The sequence below is a fragment of the Suricata suricatta genome, chromosome 1 (genome assembly GCF_006229205.1).
Source record: "Suricata suricatta isolate VVHF042 chromosome 1, meerkat_22Aug2017_6uvM2_HiC, whole genome shotgun sequence".
In the NCBI taxonomy this organism is placed as follows: domain Eukaryota; kingdom Metazoa; phylum Chordata; class Mammalia; order Carnivora; family Herpestidae; genus Suricata; species Suricata suricatta.
In genome coordinates, this window is record NC_043700.1 from 94630857 (window position 1) to 94637735 (window position 6879).

Consider the following 6879-nt stretch of genomic DNA (forward strand, 5'->3'; position numbering starts at 1 on the left):
TCTAAGCACGCGCCCGGGCCTCCACCCGCCACCAACTCTTTGTTGGGGGTCGCATAGGTGTGCGCCCTATTTATTCCCTGTGGGCACCTGGGATTTGCGCAGTCAGTGCAGGGGGCAAGGTGTGCCGTGGAAATGCGGTCCGTGGTCCCGTTCCCAAAACCAAGTTCGAATTGCTTGCGCCTGGCGCAGCCGCTTCTCACAGCCACAGACGCCTCTGATTCCCCGCCGAGATGGCTTAGGGCTGGAGGCTATTCCTTCTCTTGCACCACCCCATTTCGGGATTCCGGCTACCCAGCAGTTATCTATGGAGTGGGTTTCTGTCTCCAAGCGCAGCCAAGCGTTCTATACCTCTTCCCCAGAGACAGTTCTATGTGCATGTTCCGACTCTGTCTCTTCCCTTTGTCTCTCAGGCGCTGTGCACTTGCGCCATGTTGGGCTGGGGATCTTACCTCCCCTGCTCGTCCCGGGCTGGCCCGTTTTCAGATCTCCCCCCGTTCGCCCCCACTCACTCAGGTATCCTTGAGGTTCTATTCCTTCTGGAGTTCGTATTTTCTCCTTCCGCTCTCGCAGATGAGAGCAATGTCCTTCTCAGTTCGATAAATGGTGCGGACGGAGTTTACAGAGCTCCCTTCCTCTCCGCCATCTTGGCTCCTCCCCCAGCAAGTCCTTGTTTTAAGAATATTTTGGCTTAATAAATAAAACAACCTAAGGCTGAACACATGCCATAATGGTTACATTTTGCCGGAAAAGTCAGTGCCTCTGGCTTTTTTGTTTTAGAGCCAAAAGTTATCCTCTTTCTGGTCTGTAGTTGCAGCTCTGAGTCATTTTTCCTACCAGAGATAAGAAGGAGAGATCAGAAAATAGCAGGCATATAAATATAACTAACTGAAACAACGTGAAACTGACCTAGCCAAGTTATAGAAACAATCTATGATTGGCAAAACAGCAATTTTTATAATACATTGAAGATTGATAAAGTTTCTTATGCCTAAAACTGTGTTTAATTTAATAAATCCAGTCATATTTATTTGTCCATACTTCTGAACTGGATTGAGACTCAGTTATGAAAGTGGCTATGGATCCTTTCCAGATGCCCATGGAATGGTTGTGATGTTCTCAAAGGTTGAATACACACACACACACACACACACACACACGTGCATGCTAATTGATTAAATAAAACATTGATTTACAATGTTAATATATAAATGCATGAATCACAATATAAGCAAAAATACATGCACTCCATTTTATTCCAGGTTTATTCTACCCCCCTTCATTTAGTCAAAAAGTTTTGAGTATAAACCAAAATTAGGGATCTAAATTAAAATTCTGATTCTACTTTAAAGTACTAAGAACAAATCTGGACAGTGACATCCATGTCCAATCTGCAAATCATTTGACTTTCATGGTCCAAAATGACAGTCCTACTTCGTTAGTATAGTGCTTGAATACATTATTTATCCTGGTATTTCTGGAAACTATCAAATTAAATACATATCTTAAATTATGGTAATAATTAGCATTAATATTTTTGAATGCTTTTAATGTGATTATAATGTAACTTGGCTAAACACTTCATATCAGTATCTTGTTTTTTCCTCACACTATGAAGTAGATACTCTTATTTTATTCCAGTTTATAAGTCAAGATATTGATGATTAGAAAGATTAAGTAACTTACCTAAAGTCACATATCTATGGCAAAAATGGTAGGAATTCAGGGAATTAGACTTCAAAAATAGATCTCTAAACACTAGTCTACATGAACTCCTAAGGTATCATGTGGTATCTTTATAAATTAATATTGACTAAGAAATGCAATTAACAGTTACCTTATTAGTGCATTATCTCTCACTGCAAGGCTAGTGATAATTATAGCTTACCAAGCCAACAAAAAATTACAATAAGATCAATCTAAACTTTACCTTAATTAATTTACAATTAATTTCTTATGGTCATGTTTTAATTCAGTATTTTTTTGTTTCCATGAGTAAATAACATAAAAAGGCTCATAATTCATTATTTTATCACAATTTTATCACTACCCTACTCATAACACACTCATCCTCATAGGAAATTAGTATTTTTTAATCAAAGAAAATGTGCATTTTAATTTCCAAAAATTCTGCTATGTTCTTAAATTCAGTTAACAGTTTCCACTGTTCCATATTTTTTAATGAAAGGTAGTTAAATTCCTAATTTTTTTTACTATTTATGTTCTCTTAAAAATACATTTCTTTAGATATCTAGAAAGCATACTAAAGATAATCAACATTTAGATACGTTCCTACCCCAAGTAGCACAGAAATGCCCCATGATCTGGACCCTCTCAAAGCTTTCGTTGCAAGCTTCCTTTTGAAGTTTTGAGACATTATGACTTCCTACGTACTGGCGCGTCGGCACAGTATCCCCACGCCGGCAGGTCCCAGCACCATTGCTACCAGGGTGTGTTGACGGGCTCCACATTCGCAGCTCTCCAAGGACCCGTGACTGAGTTGAATGAAACCTTTGCGACTTGGCAGGAGTAGCAAGAACACGTAACACCTGCCAGCTGTCAAGGATGTAAACGGTGATTTTTGTTTCACTTTTTAATGAATTAAAGCAGGATTGAAATCTATCCAAAGACAGCATGTTTGGCCTTTTAAAGGAAAAAAAAAAAATGAAAGAGAGGGATGTTTGCTCCTCTCCTGGCAAGGGTGTGCAGTGAGGTGTTGATGATTAGTAAGGGTAGTCAACACTCCAGGAAAGCTATCTAAGGGCTGTTTTTGTTGTAGGTTTCTTTTACCTCTAATCAAATAGGCTTTATTGGCCTTAGGCAAATAGACCCTCCCCATTCTTTCTGGGAAAACTTTCTATACCCCTGACTTTTCCCAAAGGCAAAAACAATGTTTCCTTAAATGTTATTATATCTCAAATCGTTCAGCAGGAAGTGTTTTTTGGGGGAGAGTACCTTAAAAACTATGTAGTAAGAAAAAAAATTTTTTTGCTTTCTTTTTCCACAGCCAGGAATGAGTGAAATTTATTTATACAACTTCATTTCACTGAATCAAGGCAAGTAAGTATTCATAGGAACTGAGAAAACACAATTGCAGATCTCTTGACTGCACTCAGAATTACATTATTCTGTTAATAGTTATAAGGTCTTTTGCATACAACCATTTATGTTTTACCCAATTTATATTCGCCTGTTTAAGAAAACGTGCAGGTTTTTGCTCTTACCATTTGTACCAGAGTAGTAAGATCTTTACCTGCCTGTAATGTAGTTTTTGCTTTTTAACTTGAAAACAACCTTCTGGTGGCAGTTTGGCAAAAAGCACAAGAAAAGAGATGATTTTCCTGTCATTCAATCCTTATTTATATTTCTTTCTAAATGATGTAATAATACAGATTTGGCATTCCCGCATCTTCTTCCCTGAAACAATTTAAATACTTTTTAAATTTTGCCCTCTTTCCCTCTGGCATAACCAGCTGTCACTAAAGTGAAGATGACAGTGTCCCTTTGTCTCTACATTTGTGATTTACTTTATGAATCATTAAGATCAACGGAACTCTTACCACCTGTAGGTCATCATCTGACCACATGCATTGTTTGACAGAGAATGGATAAAACAGACCCAGGGAATTTTACTCTCTTTGGTAAAGAAGACTTGAGCCAATGTACTTAATGTTGAAATAACCTTTGTCCTAGAGAGTGTAGAGATTAAATAGAGCCTTCTGGGGTACCTGGGTGGCTCAGTTGGTTCTCTATCTGACTTCAGCCTAGGTCATGATCTTCCCGTTTCTGAGTTCAAGCGCTGTTTCAGGATGTGTGTGTCCCTCTCTCTCTCTCTCTGCCCCCAACTTGTACTCTGTCTCTTTCTCTCTCTCTCAAAAATAAATAAACATTAAACAAAATAGTCAGAGCCTTCTGAAAAAACAAAAAAGACCTGAGCTAATGCTTCTGGAAAAACAGATCAAAATCAGAAAAAAAAAAATCTTTATGGCAAAACTGAGACTGTATTCTTTCAATGCAGCAATCCACTAAAGGCTCAGTAATGGGCCAAACCAAGTTCTGTTATAACCGACCCCTTGTGAACTGAAGACAGGATTTCAGATGGTTTTGTCACTTTTGCTAGCATGTGAAATCTGGTGGTTTTTGCTTTTTGAGCCTCACTATTGCCTTGGTCAGAGAGGTTTCCTCAAATCAATCTCCCTTTCTTCCCTTTTCACCATGGCAAAGACTATAAATACTTGAAGAAATGTACTAAGTTTACAGTCATCATTTCTTAAAGTACCCACCAAATATAGCAATTTGTAATTGCTATACACTGTGGCATAACAAAATTCTAAAAGTTTATTCATGCACTACAGACCCCCCCCAAAAAAAGGATGTGATTAAGTTGATTTAAAAGAATGGTTTACAATTCCCACATTTCAAAGCACTCTTCTCAATATTTAAAGGAGTGAAGTCAAAAGATGCAAGACTTAGGGGAATCTGGGTGGCTCAGTCAGTTAGGATCCGACTCTTGGTTTCAATTCAAGTCATGATCTCACTGTTTGTGAGACAGAGCCTCCTGTTGGGCTCTGGAGGCTGCTTGGGTTTCTCTCTCTCTGTCTCTCTCTGCCCCTCCCCTGCCTGTGCTCCCTTGCTCTCCCTCAAAATAAATAAATAAACAATGACAAAAAAGACCCAAGACTTAAATACAGAAATTGTACGTTGAAATACTTGACCTTAAATTCATATCCCTCACCTGTCACCTGTCAATAACAGGATTATTCTCTATTAGAAGAAACAGTATGTGTAAAAACATGTTTTAAACAGTTAGGTTTGCTATTATATTTACTTTATGAGCAAAGAAGCTTTTTTTGGAAAGAGTCTTTTTTACCTCAATACATTATGAAATATCCTTAACTCTAATTATCACATTAAATTTTCTTTGATTTTTGATCAGTTCATCATACAGATAGGTACTTAAGTTGTAGCAATGCACACACAAAATTATTCCTTTATTTGTTTATCAGAATTCATACTTTGCTATGAGTCTTACATCCAAGAATATAGCTAATTTTAGTCATTGCATATAAAGTTTTAAAATTTGCTACGAATTAATAGTTTGCTATGGACAAATCATATTTTAATGGTATGTTCTTTACCCACAGGCAGCTTCGAAACTCATAGCTGAGATTCTTTTCTGTTTTGTGAAACAAAATGTAATCTGACAAGTTGCCATTTATAACTTTAGTACTTTAAGGAAACATTTTTAAAGAAATAATTCAATTGTGCTCTCTTTTATTTATATATATCCCTTCCAAATCTCAAAGTTAAAAATTGATGTGGGAATGTAGTTGAAAAAGATTTAATGGGTAACATTTCAAAACTATACTAAGTACATAATTTATTTAGGGTTGAATGACCATTGTTTTAAAAAGTACAGTATATATATTTCATTGGGATTTAGAAGAAGGCAGAAGAAGGAAAGGAAAAAGAGAAATGACTAAATGCCATATAACTGGGAGGCATTTGCAGTAAGTAAGACCACAGAAAATCTACCCATGTGGTTTCTTCATCTATTTCAGAAACTAATCATTTGAGCTTAAATGAGTCCTAATTATACGTAAGTCCTAATACATAAAGCAGAGTTTAGTTTTCAGACATTTAAATACACCTGTGAGAACATGTGACTACATTATCATTTTGTTTGTACAATAAAATATTAGAGAGAGCATAAATGTATTTAAAATAAACAATTATTAAATAATACCTAGTAATATAACTAAATAATTACTGTGTCAACATCATTCTAAGTATTTTACACTTATTAACTCACTTAATCCTCACAAGAATCCCAGGAGGAAAATACTATTATTACTATCACTTTACACATGACAGTTAAAATCAGTAGAGATAAAGTAACTTGCCATGGGCCATACAGCTAGTAAATGAAAGTTTAATTTGTTTAATGTTTATTTATTTATTTTGAGAGACAGAGAGAGAATGAGCAGGGGAGGAGCTGAGAGAGAGGAGAGAGAATCCCAAGCAGGCTCCATGCTGCTGGGCCATTGAGGTGCCCAATGGCCGTCTACTTTGAAGAGGCAGCTGTCTTCGTAACCATTCGGCTACATTGACTTCTGAGTATTGATTTATAACTGGACCTCAAAATACAAATCTGTTTATTGACTTTACTGAATCACAAGTCAGTGAAAATTAACACACACAGACACATGCACACATGATGATTTGCATATATAATAATATATAATTTGCATATATATATAATTAGCTTTAGAAAAGGGTAGGATAATAAGATAATGATGTTATGGAAGTATTTCCTAACCATTATTATAATAGCAATAATGTATGGCAATAATATCTCACATGCATTCAGCACTTACTACACGTTAGTCACTGTACTAAGCATTTTGGAATAATTAATCTATTGTTTAAAAAAATCTTATGAGGTAGATACGATAATCTCCAATTTGCAAGAAAATGAAACAGAGAGAGCATAAGTTTCCCAAAGTCAAAGTCGAACAGGACTAGCTGCGGTGGAAGAGAATGGAATCCAGGAAATCTTACTTTAAAGCTTATATTAAGTACTAAAGTATTTTAGTTTTACATAATTTCTTTACTGGTTTTCATTTCCTAATTTTTTTATGAATATTTTCAGCTTATCTTTGACTATACAATGTCCCTTCACTAAAGTAGGTCACATTTTTTACGTCTCTCATCTCAAATACTGGTTTTATATTATTTTTAATTACTCAGATCCCAAATAAACTTTATCAAGCCTTTAACTTCAAAGAGGAAGTAATTCATGCATTTGAAAATTTACTTATTCTCAGCTTCTGAACCTATTATTTTGAAATAAATACATTATTAGTCTTTTGAATTTTAGGC

General features: G+C 35.9%; 1 long non-coding RNA gene across 1 annotated transcript in view; it reads right to left on the bottom strand.

Annotated features, from left to right (window-relative positions):
- Positions 1 to 742: 742 nt before the first annotated feature.
- The window catches only part of LOC115286482, a 10115-nt gene continuing 3978 nt past the window's right edge, over positions 743 to 6879 (bottom strand). Inside the window, exon 3 of the long non-coding RNA XR_003906084.1 lies at positions 743 to 830. This is a non-coding gene — a long non-coding RNA (uncharacterized LOC115286482). The remainder of the gene's footprint in view (positions 831 to 6879) is intronic.